The following is an 11,186-nucleotide window of genomic DNA, read 5'->3' on the forward strand; positions in this document are numbered from 1 at the left end:
CACAGATATGTACAAAGTCATAACAGACATAAATATTCCCTCAAAAAAGTAATTTTGCAGGACCAGCAATTAGTGTAATGGCTATGTTGCTGGACTCCCATATAGTCGACTACAGTTTGAGTCCCAGGCCCAGTGGCTTAAACTCATGCCAAGCATGTGTGTGTGCATGTCCAAGATCCCGAGAGGAGAATGGAGGAGAGGGGATTGCGGTGTGGCAATCCCCGCTGGGGGGGTGATTTCTCACTTTCTGTCTCTCTGTCTCTCTCTCTTTCTGGCAAGCGCACGTGCCCTATAGCAAAAATCTCTCTCTCAAAAATAAAGTAATTTTGCAGTATACTATGACCTTTTTTTAAATAATTGTCAAATCGAGAGGATGTTTTTATTTAATTTTAAAAATGTATTTCATACATTCAATCACTGTACATCACAACAGCTTATAAAATGAATTTTCCCAGCATAAACACACTGCACACCTGTCCAGTTAAAGATATTATCATACGCTTTATCATCAACAGACAATCCTCCATTTCAGCGTCTCTTAAATGACTAGTCTATTTTTCTCGATTCCTTTCCTCTCACCCTCCCTCACCTCCCACCCTAATCCCACACTGTATCTGTAACAGTTCTTCTTGCTTCTATATCCTCCAATCTTTCAGTTTCTACCATAGAGTGCAGACATTTGGAAGATATTGAGTGTAGACATACAATGTCTCTCACAGTCTAGCTTGCTTCACTCAGTAGTAAATCTTCCATATTCATCCACTTTATATCAAATGCCAGGGTCTCACTGCTTTTTATGGATGAGTAGTATTAAATCTAGTTTTGATCCACCTTCAAAAAAATTTTGAATACCGAAAATGTTTCATATATAAAGACATTCACTGTAAAATTATCTGCAATAAAGTCAAAATGTTTATAACCTATACATTTGCAGATTATTAATTATGCAAAAATGGTACAATTACATTATAAAGTTGTCTATTGGCATTAAAATTAGTTTTTAAAGGGATATTAAAATGACACAATTAAATTCTACATATTTTATGCATAAAAAAGTTTTTTCAGTTGACTGAAACTTTGTTGACATCTTTAAAAGCTGTAAAACATTCTCAGAAACTTTACATTGCAAATAGCTAAAGAAAAATAATTTTCTGACAAGTAAACTACCAGGGCAAATCTGATAGCTTCGAAGCAATTAATTCTCGGGGCCAGCAGGTGGTATGGTAGTGAAGGTGGTGGATTCCTACATGGTGGTTTGAGTCCCAGACCTGGTGGCTTGCTTTCTTGCTCTCCCCTCTCTTTTTCTCTGTCGCTCTCTGGTCAAACTGAAGAATAATAATAAACAAATAAAAGGAAATAAATAATTCTTTTAAAAAAGGAAAAATCTATTAATTATCAAATATTTTGATGCCCTCTGGGCATCTCTATGTTTTTTCTGTACTCTTTCAATCTAACCAATCCAAAACTAAGATTATATCCACCTCCCCCAAAACACGTACCTCATTCTCCTCTTGGTATTTCCTGATCCACTGAAAGGTACCATTCAAGTTGCTCAAAATTTTAGTTTTATTCCTTACATTTCTCTCTTCTTCGATATCCAATGTCTAGGTTTTATGAATTTCATTTGGAAAAATCCTCTGATCTTTCTTTTTTTATTTTTTTAAGTGAATATACAACTTATTTAACATTCAAACTTCATAAAGACATGTGCGATATGGCAATTTTACTGGGGGGGGTTAACCCTACCTAAGATATGATTGCTTGCTGGGGCTTAGCAACAGGGTCCGGTTCACACTAAGCACTAATTAAATACTTTATTGAATAAATACCAAGCAAAATGCATTCAAATACTTTCTTAAACAAATTATTTTAAAGGTGTTTCTACTCAGACTAGTAACACAATAAAGGCAGGTATGCTAGTTTTATATAATTGGCTGATTTTATACAGCACTTAATATCTTTTAGTCCACAAGTACATTATTAAATGATAGAAAACATCTAATACAACCATCTCTACATAACTAGAAAATAAATTTCTAAGAAAGATTTTCCAGACCCCATCTTTTTTTTAATTCCCACCCCAACAGTCTAACTCTGGGGTATAAAGCCAATGACTTTCCTCGCAAGAGCTCATGACTAATGTCGCTTTGTCATCAAAATCTGTATTTGTAATCTTGTCTCAATGTCATGAGCATTGAGACAAGATTCAAATATTCCCAAAGAAAGAAGCACAATGCACGTTGTGATCACCTATTCAGCAAGAGCGATCACTGCATTCAAAACTATCTCATCCCAGGAATGAAATAAGATCAGCCACATTCATGGGCATTTCCTCCACTACAGTATTGTACAGTCTCAACGTCAGGAAGAATCCTCTTGTCTTCTTCAGTGACAACGTTTATCGTCACATGTTTCCTACCAAATCGACCCCCTCTGCCAATTCTGCGAACACAGTTTTCACGATTGGTAGGTAGATGATAGTTTATAAACAAAGACACTTGTTGTGCATCAATCCCACGAGCCAACAAGTCAGTAGTGATCAGAACACGGCTTGACCCTGACCAGAATTCCCTCATGATAACATCTCTTTCCTTCTGGTCCATGTCACCATGCAGAGCAGAAACTGTGAAATCCCTGGTGTGCATTCTCTCAGTGAGCCAATCTACCTTGCACCTTGTATTAAGAAAAATAACAGCCTGTGTAATGGTCAGAGTGTAGGTCACAGAGTGTATCCGGCTTCTATTCCTTTCTTTAAACATTAGTATAAAACTATTTGATTCCTTCAAGGGTCAACTCTTCCTTCTTCACCAGAATTCAAATTGGATCTCTCACCAATTTTCTGGTCACTTCCAATACATCAGTTGGCATTATGGCAGGAAGCAATACAACCTGAATATTTGTACTTAATTTTTCAAAAATCCTATAGATTTGATCCTTAAACCCTCAGCTCAACATTTCATCTGCTTCCTCCAAAACAAACATTTTAATCTATTTGGGGGAAAGATATCATCTATTTAATATATCACTTTCCCTGGTTACCAATGACAATATGTGGTACTTCAGCCTGCAGTTTTTGCATTTCATTTCGAACATTTGTTCCACCAATGCAGGCATGACAAGTTGCTCCCATATAGTCTCCAAGTGCCAGAATTACCTTTTGTATCTGTTGAGCCAGTTCTCTGGTAGGGGCCAACTCTAGTGCTTGTGTCTCCTTGAACTCAAACTGCAACTGTTGCAGGATGGAAATAGCAAATGTGGCTGTCTTGTCAGTAGCTGACTGAGCTTGAGCAATGATACCATACCCTTTAGTACAAGGAGTAATAGCTCTCCACTGAATAGCTGAAGGCTTCTCAAAACCATAAGCATAGATACCCCAAAGAAGAGACTCCTTTAAATTCCTATCATCAAAGTTACCAACAATCTCGTTCCAGTTGCTCTCAATGACACTGTCGGGGTCCATTCCCTCTGGGCCGCCATGTTTTCTGTTATAATCCACAGAACCACCAGATATGATCTGGAAAACCACTTAGTGCCTGACTGAAAAAAACCTCTGGCCTTTCTATTTCTTTCTAAATTCACTGGTGTATGGCATAAATACCACCATTTTCTCATCCTCAGATTTCTGCACCACAACTTGAAGACCTATTCTCCAAACTAGTAGAGTCAGCCTTTGCTTTGGGTTAGATTCTGAACTACATGTCCAGAAGTATGTTACTTACCTCCTCTGTGCTTCAGTCTCAGAAGTTAAGTGAAGACATCTTATAATAGTACTCATCCACCTCCTAGTTCTAAGAGTTAAATGAAGTAACATATGAAGGTACTTCAAAAAGCTCAAGGAAAAATGGAATTAAAGTAGAAGTTTATTTTGACACAAAAAAGTGCATAGTTTTTCTCATTTTCTATGAACTTTTTAAAGACCTTGAATATGTAATCAGAGCAGCATCTAACATCTATGGAGTACCACAAGCATTTATTATTGTTATAAGCTGCTTTCTCATTGGATCCCCAACACAAAATGCAGCATGCAGCACATGGAAGGTATCACTAAGTGATGATATGTAGGCCCACACTAATCACGCACCAATGAGGTTTTGATCAGAGTATACCTTATGTTGGATATCCTTATTTCTGCCAACTCTTCATAACAATTTGACATGGAGCCTTAATTGAACTTAATAAATTAACCTGGAAAAAAATGCCTGTAAATTTTTTAAACTTTCTTGAAATTTGAAGCTTTAAAAAAAACCAGTTACTTCAATTACCTAATTTAGGTGTTTTGCTAAGGATTTTTGTTTTCTTGGATTTGAAAAATTTTTAACTCTGGTTTCCTGACCAATTTTTTAAAAATCACACTAATTGTCCAATCATCAATCCCATCCATCTTCTCAGAAAATATCAAGAAACCACTATCAAAGAATTAAAAATTGGAGGGAAATTTTTCAGTATTCCCATGTTAATGATAGTGAACTGCTAGTGAGAAAACAACCTGATAGATTTTGCAGCACACAAGAAGTAGTATTTATAAAGTTATATACTTTAAGTGATTCTCTTTAAAAATACTCCCTGAGGCCAGCAAGGTGGCATAGTGGTTAAAGTGCTGGACTCGCACATGGTTGACAGCAGTTCAAGTCTCAGACCTGGTTGCTTCAAACTCATGCCAGGCACATGTGTGTGCATGCCCAAAATCCTGAGAGGGAGAATGGAGAAGGGATTACAGCATGACCATCCTCTCTGGGGTGACTTCTCATTTTTTTCTCTCTCTCTCTCCATCTCTCTCTGTCTCTCTGGAGAATGCACACACTCTGAAACAAAACAAAACAAAACAAAACACTCAACTTCCTTAAAAATAACCAGAAATGTGGACAAATATTTATACATAAACATGATCATGCAATGTTCTATTGTAAAAAATTGAAAACAGCCTACATGTCCAACAGAAGAATGTTTAAACTGATAAATTATGTTTCATTAAACTATCCCTTTTTTTTTTTTGGAGAGGTTTTTGCTATAGGGCGCGTGTGCGCTCACCAGACAGAGAGAGAGAGAGAGACAGAAAGTGAGAAATCACCCCCCAGGGGGGATGGCCACACCACAATCCCTTCTCCTCCATTCTCCTCTCGGGATCTTGGGCACGCATACACACGCACCCGGCGTGAGTTTTAAGCCACCAGGTCCGGGATGCGAACCGCTGTTGACTACATAGGAGTCCAGCGACATAGCCATTATGCTAACTGCTGGTCCCATTAAACTATCCTTTTAGCTACGTAAGCAGCCATCTAATAACCTGATTTTCGAAAATTATTTAATGTAGTAAGGGACGAATAGTGGTAGGAGAAAGGCTCTGAGGAAATCTACCCAAGTACAAACAGCAACCCTCTCTAGTTACTGAAAGTATGGATGATTTTCTTCTTTGTGCCAGAGTTCAAAGCCTAGCTGGGCCACCTACTAGGTATATGGGCTCTTTGATAAATTACTATGCCATAGTTTTTCACTTGTAAAGTAAGAAAAACAACAAATTCTGCAGATTCAATAAATTAATACATGCTGGGAACAACTGGTGGCTTAGTGGTAACTCAGCACTGAAGCTGACTCACATGAAAGGTTCTGAGTCACTCTGGAGACCTCCCTGAACACACCAGGCATGTCCATGCTTACAATCCAGGGCTGGCTGAAGCTGGGGGAGGATCACAACATTCGGACTCTGTTGGGGGTGCCTGTCTCTCTGCCTCTCCTTCTCTTCTCCACCCACCCCCCATCTCTCTTGAAGGAAAAAAATTAAATTAAATTAAAAATGAAACTAATGAGTTAGTTAATACACTTAAAGTACTGAGAACTCATCTGACACAAGGTAAGCACTGTGCAGATTGTTGAAAACATCATTACTTTTTTGTATTTATCAAACTCTTCACAACAATTATTTCAAAATAATCAATGTCATTTTTGGAATTAAAAAAAAAAAAAAACAATACTACTACTAACAGTTCCAAATTTCCTAAAAGAAACCAAGTTAAACAAAAAAAATTTAGGTCAATGAATTAGTCCACAATCCCTTTTCTGGGAGATTTGGACACTTTGGGGCACAAGTGTCCAAATACAGAATTATTCAGATTTTTAGAAAGGTGATATAGTGTACTGATCATGCTACATTTAAAACCAGGTCTGAGCCAGCACCCTGTAATCAAAACATCAACACTCACACAAAATCAGGTAAATTCAAGACAATGCATACCTTCACATCAACACAGGTGAGGTTTTACTGTTAAGTGAAGTATAAAGAAACTCCACACACTTAGAGCTTTTTCTATTTCAGAACTGTAAATAAGATGCTATTAGTCCCCACTACCAAGTGCTGGCATTGTAGCAGCAACAGCAGTCCAGAACAACACGTGGTGAATTCTACCACAGATGCACAGAGAAAGAAATGATGACAATTTCCTAAGCCCCCAACCCCAGCAGGTTGGCATCCGAACAGCATACATCGACAGGGATCTACGGACATTCTGGGATGGATGATGCTTTACTGCAGCCGTCTGCCCTCGCACTGCAGGATGTTTAAACACACTTCTGATCTCTACCTACTAGATGCCAGGGGCACCTTTTCAGTTATGGTAACCAAATGGTCTCCAGACACTGCTAAGTGTCCCAGCAGGGCCAGAATGGGGTGCAGTTTAAAATCATCCTTGGTGGAGAACCAGTGTACTAGAGGGAGGAAAAAAAAAAAAAAACTGATTTTCTTTCCATATTCCACAACAGAACTCCAAAAAACAACTTCTGCTATAGTGCTGCTTATTTTAGAAAGTCTCATTACTTTCCTTCATCCCCTATCTTGCAAACCCCAGCCAAAATGACCTTGATTTTGTCCCAAAATACACGATTTTACAACGCAAGGGTTTCAGCTTCCAGTGGGCTCCACCTGAGACACCCGATCCCACCTCCTCTCATGCTTGCAAACAAAAGATGGCCATGACATGCAGCTTTCCAAATGAGCCTCTCCTGTCTCTGGGACCAGAGAGATGAATAAGCCACAGATGTCAAGAAACACAACTCCAGAGACAAGCTGAAAATTCCAATGTTTGAGTCGTCCTCAGCATCTATGGAATTGGGGAGACAGGAAGGACTCACAGAGGTCAGAATTGCCAGCACTGTCTTTTCCCGGGAACAATCTTGGCAGATACTAATAAACATCTTGAAACGTGAGATGCTTGATTAAATTTTGAAAACCTGTCGTTGATAGTTTTTTGCTGTTGTCAAAATTACATGAGTATGTTAAGCCTTTTATATAGTTAGGAAGTTCCAAGAGAAAATAGATAACACTGCTTTTCCCAGACTTACGTATCCATGAAATCCCATTTTCCTACTGCCTCAATAATTTCTATTTCCCTGATGAAGGTTCCAAGGAGGACCAAGACTGTGAAACAATGACAGGAACACCTAACTTCCAGAGACTATCCTAAAATCACCTTTTGGCTACAGATTTCTACTTCTTTCTAAACAAACCTACTTATACAATTTTATACATTGCAGCGTCATTCAAAAGAACAAACTGGAAACATCTTAAATGTCCACCCATAGCATGTTGGTTAAGTAAGTCATGACATAATGATAGAATAGAATACTATTCAACTATGAAACAATAAGGAAGCTCTTTGTATTGAACTAGGCTAGTCTACGGGATAATGAAGTGAAAAGAACCAGAAAGACAAGGGATATTATAATCTGTATGCCACCATTTATGCAAGAAAGGAAAGGAAAGATACGAATTTGCCCACATTTGCATGGACTACCTTTGGAAACCTGTAACAGCAACTCTGGGAATGTGCGGGGAAGGAGACTAGTGAGGAGAGGAGCAGATGAGAAACATCACTCTAACCTTCTGTACTATGCAGATTGCATTATATATTCAGAAATAAAATTAAAGTTAAAAAAACATATAAACTAGTTATATTAGTCTTTCTGGAGTAAAAATCAAAGATGTTAAGAAGCAATAATCTACTAAAATAGCAAGCCAAATTAGAAAAGAGGCAAAACAATAAATTTACTGAATCAGAGCAATGATGCTAAAGGCTGAAAATTTCTTTTTTTTTAATAAAGGAGAAAATGCTTTCTGATAAAATAGTCACAATATTTTATTCCCCTTCATGATTTCATAAAATTCATAATCTACCTATTCATCATTCTATCATTTATAGCCTCCTCCCTCTCTCCTCAACCACTTCACACACACACACACACACACACACACACACACACACAAAACACCACACCCCCGCACACACACAAAATGCCACCTCCGCCATAAAAATATGTTTCTTTTATTACTTCAGTGCATATGGAATTTGCTATAATAAATTTCTCCTTATTGAATCCAATTTACAGACTATCACTATAACCAATAAGCTAGAGTTGAAGTTGTACCCATGTACTGTTTTCCTTCAACTGGGACGAAATGCAGCTCTCAACTTCCAGAGGGCTCACTGACTCCCTGTGTGTGCCACTTACAGTCATGCCCTCCAAAGAAATCTTAAAGCCTCCTAGTTTATCTTTGCTAGGAACCTCAGAGCTTCATCCATTGTGTGATACAGGTGTACATAAAATATTTCCTTCCAGACATTAAGGCTGACATAGGAAAAATATAATGATGGGTAAGAAACTCTCTACCACTGATCAGGGACCACATTAATTAGGGAGACCTGGAGAAAGCAAAATGCTGACCGCCTCAGAATCTTGATTCCCTAAACACTTCTGTGAGGTCCTGCCACCAAGCACAAATTTTAACCTTTTAATTCGCAGAACAACTATCTTGCAGTAGATAAAGTAAAATGGTGCAGAAGTATTTTTAAGCTGCTTGAGCAAATGATCAACTGATTAAAATGATTACACTGATATCTGACTGAATTCTACAAAGTCATCATTAGTTTTTCTATAGAAATGAAATACATTTTATTGAAGGTACAATTTATTCGTAGAAAATATAAGTAGTTGGGCCAGCTAGTGGCATAGAGGTTAAGGCACCTGGATCCCACATGGCTGACCACAGGTTCTAGCCCCAGATCCAGTGGCTTGAGAGACACACTGGGCACGTGTGGGCATCCAAAATCCCGAAAGGAGAGATGGAAGAGAAGAGATGGTCACGTGACCATGCCCCACAAGGAGTGCTTTCTTCCTCTTCCTCTCCCTCTACCTCTCTCTGTTGCTTGTGAGCACAGGCACTCTCTGGCAATTTTTTAAAAAAAGAAAGAAAAACGAAAAGGAAAGAAAAGAGACTATAGGAGCTAGTCATCCATATGGTTTTAGAGACCTGCCAAAGGTCCCAGAAAACACTTCATGCAAAACAGACTTAGAACAGGTCCATAGCCTCAGCCTGCTAGAGGAGGTCTATCAGAAGCGAGCCTTTAATTCAGCAAATTGTGCAATAAACACTCAACAATGGGTTGATTCCAGTCACTTAGCACCTGTGAACAGGCTGCACACAGCAGTGCTCAGAGTAATGGGGACACAGGACCCTCAGAGCCAGCTAGACACTCAGACCTGATGGGATGCTCACCCGGCCAGGGGTCTCACCAGCAGCTGGGCCCCTCTATGGGTCCTTGGAGGCCAGAGAAGCACGCCCCTATACCTAGACATGCAGTTATAGAGTAATCCAGATCTGGGGATATTTGAGTCTATTAAAAGGCCTTGCATTTTCGTCCTGTATCTTTTACTGTTCCAGTTAGCCACATCACCCTCACAATGACTGCCTCTTTTAAGAGTGTGGGCAGAGACAGAGCAAAGCAGACTTCACTTGATAGGAAAGAGCAGCAGCTTTCGGAACAGCAGTCTCCATGGCCCACTTTCCAGCTGCACAACTTTAGAAAACTTAACCTCCCTGGGCTTCAGCTTCTCCACTTATAAAGCAGGAGAGGTAGTAACGAGAATGATGATCCATGGCTCCTGGGTGGCTACACTGCACAAGAATACGCACAGCATTTCTATAATACTCCCTGACACAGAGAAGATGCTCACTGCCGTTAGGTGTCTTTTTCCCCGAAGTTTGTCATATTATAGAAAACAGCTACCCAGTGCCAGCAGGTCACACAGTGGTGAAGGCACTGGACTTCCACATGGTCGACCATGATTCAAGTCCCAGACCTGGAAGCTTGAAACTTACACTGGGTGAGACCAGCAGTTAGCATAACGACTATGTCACTGGACTCCCATGTGGTCGACCACGGTTCATGTCCAGAATCCGGTGGCTTAAAAACTCACGCTGGGCACGTGTGCCTGCGTGCCTAAGATCCCGAGAGGAGAATGGAGGAGAAGGGATAGCGGCGTGGCCATTCCCCCTAGGGGGTGTTTTCTCGCTGTCTCTCTGTCGCACTCTGTCTGGCGAGCGCACGCACCCTATGGCAAAAACCTCTCCAAAAAAAATTAAAAACTTACACTGGGTGCATGTGTGTGTGTGTGTGCCCAAAATCCCAAGAGAAGAATGCAGGAGAAGGGACTGTGGCACTGCCATCCCCCCCGGGGGTGATTTATCACTTCCTGTCTCCCTGTCCCTCCTGTGAGTATGCTTGCCCTATAGCAAAAATCTCTCAAAAATAAATAAATAAAATAACAAAATAACTATCCTGTCCCACTTCCAGTGCCACTGAAGACACTGACATAGATCTTCAGTGGGCCATCCCGTTCTGAACCCTGAAACCCAGCCAAGTCAATTTCCTTGACATAAGGGCTTAATCCAATCTTTCCCATTTCCTCCAACAGAGATATGGCTAGCCCAGTTATATTTATTTCCAAGTGTAAAAGGGGCAAGGATATTAATCATTTTTGTCTCTTTAGAAACCACACATTTTCAGCAATACAAACACACACATACACACACACACACACACATACGCACACACAATACACATATACATAGTAGCAACTTTGTCAGGATTTTGAGAGGACAAGAATGCTTAAGATTTTCTGAGAACGGTCAGCACTACACAGCACCTAGAAAAACAGTAATCCAGTTAAACAAAGAACCTTACATCCTGAAGAAGTCTGTTAAGAAAGCATGTTCTCCAAAGCTGAAAAGATAGATAAATGGCATTTTGCCCAGCGCCTTCTTAAACAGAGCCAAATAACTGAGTCTAGCCACCAAAGGAGGAGAGTTTAAAGGAAGCACAAAACCCTTTAGAAAATGACCACACAAGCTCTCCAGG

General features: G+C 39.7%; 1 pseudogene; it reads right to left on the reverse strand.

Moving 5' to 3' along the window:
• Positions 1 to 2,287: 2,287 nt before the first annotated feature.
• LOC102495339 (eukaryotic initiation factor 4A-II-like) lies at positions 2,288 to 10,731 on the reverse strand (annotated as a pseudogene).
• Between the last annotated feature and the right edge of the window lie 455 nt (positions 10,732 to 11,186).

The sequence above is a fragment of the Tupaia chinensis genome, unplaced genomic scaffold (genome assembly GCF_000334495.1).
Source record: "Tupaia chinensis unplaced genomic scaffold, TupChi_1.0 Scaffold149424_1, whole genome shotgun sequence".
NCBI classification, from domain to species: Eukaryota; Metazoa; Chordata; class Mammalia; order Scandentia; family Tupaiidae; genus Tupaia; species Tupaia belangeri.